We start from the raw sequence: 2,208 nt of genomic DNA, 5'->3' as shown, positions 1-2,208 counted from the left end.
ATGGTTGAAGATAATTTTAAATTATGCGTTATTGTACAGTTATGTTAATGATTTATTATATCCTTATATTATTTTCTATTCTTATTTTTCATTTATCCTTACACTAACTTTCCGTTCTACTTAGTGATTTTCATAAATTGAGTAGATTACAGCTCCTTAGTATAAAAGTTAGTTTCTATTATATTATCTAGTATTATTTCTCATACTTCTCACATTTCTTCCACTTTTTCTTAACTAGACATTACAAATTTGTTAGTCACTTCTTAGATATTTTTTTTCATAATGTAGGCCTCTCCTCTAGTATTCTTTATATACACTATGATGGTGGCAATTCAGCATCCCCTGCCCACTCAATTTTCTATTTTATATTTTTTTCTATTTCATAAATTTCAATTAATTCTCTAGATTATTGGAATTTTTAAACATGATTATGTTCTACAAAAACAACAGGCCTTCTTTATGATACTAGAGCTACCTATATGTTAATAGCAATATCAAACATTCAAATGAAAAGACTGTAACTAAGTTGGCTAAATAATACATGACAACTTCAAAAAATAAATTATAAGTTGCTTACACCTTTTGGGCAAACAAAGCTCATCTCTCAATACTCCTTCCCAAAAACCCAAAAACCTGAACCTTTAAATCTAAACCCTGCGCATCTTTTGCTAGCAAAGATACTTGAGCAGGGTAACTCACATGAATATGTGATAGATAACAAAGAATAGATATTGAAGGATTAAATAGTGAAAACAACAATGGTAGACAAAAATTGAAAGACAAAAAATAGAGGAATAGCAGCTGAGGAAAATACTCTCTTGGCACAACCATTCCAGTTCTACTTGTTCTCATGCCTTTTCATCACTAGAACCAATTCTCGGGGTAACAATAAAGAGAATTTTGGAGAAAGTGAAAGTAAAATAACAAAAAAAAAAGAGAAGAAAAAAATAATGACAACAGATTCGCCAAAAGTACATGCACCTACAACACAACACGTCACTTACAACACTACAACCAATGCATAATAGTCTTCCCCATTTAGTGGAGTAGACCTAATACTTCTCAAACAATAGCCCCAAGTAGAGACAATTGGAAGTAGAGGAGGAGAAGAAAAAATACAAGTTGTTTGTTCTAGTCCATGTCGTTGTTGTTGAAAATTAGTTTATAGTATGAAAAATGTTTAACTAAAAGATCAAGATTTGTGACATGACTCTTCAATTACAAAACTTATGGTCTGTGACGTGATTCCTCAATTCCATAACTTATGGTTTGTGTCATGACTCTTCAGTTGCATTGTAAAACTCTCAAATTGATGTCTATTCAAGTGTGGATAATGCAAAATTAGTTACAAACATGCAAAACTTTTGAAGATTCTTGAGGCTTATAAATAAAGTGTATTGAGTTTGTAGAAACAACTTCTTGCATCTTTTCAATTTTAACAAATTTGCTATGTTTTCAGTGCTAATACCTGCAAGAACCAAAGGAAAGAAATATGGTCTGTCTTGAGGAATATGAAAGTGACATCTAATGGAAAATAGTTGGGCATATCTATGGTAATAAGAAGGACAAAATAGCAAGTAATTGGCTTCATAAAGGAAAAAGTACAAAGTAAGATGCAAGGATGGAAGAGAAATCTACTTAGCATAGCAGGGAAACAGACACTGATCAAGTTAGTTGTAATAACTATACCTACATATACTATGTCATGTTTCAAACACTCGAAGGTTTATGCCAACATGTGTACAAAGTGATGGCAAAATTTTGGTGAGGACATGGAGACAAGGACACCAAAATGCATTAGATCAATTGGAACAAATTGACTCAAGTAAAAAGTAGAGGAGATTGGGCTTGATGGACCTAGAGAGCTTTAATATTGCATTACTAGCTAAGAAGTTTTAGAGAATCCTTACAAATTTGAATCTACTTGTTAATAAGGTGATAAATGCTAAGTATTTGCACAATAAGCTAAGTCTATCTAAAGATCCATCCAAATCAGCTTTTTGGGTACAGAAGAGCATTCTAAGTGCTAGGCATTTGCTTCATAAAGGCATGAAGAAAAGAGTGGGGGATGGGAAAATAATTGATGTTTGGCAAGATAAATGGATTCTAGACTATGAGGATGAGATGATCAAATCTAGGAAAAAGCCAGATTGCACAGTGAAAACTGTAGAGTTAATTAGCAATGGAAAATGAAATAAAAAAATAATT

Source organism: Coffea eugenioides, chromosome 4 (assembly GCF_003713205.1).
Source record: "Coffea eugenioides isolate CCC68of chromosome 4, Ceug_1.0, whole genome shotgun sequence".
NCBI lineage: Eukaryota > Viridiplantae > Streptophyta > Magnoliopsida > Gentianales > Rubiaceae > Coffea > Coffea eugenioides.
Note: the sequence above shows the minus strand (reverse complement) of the source record.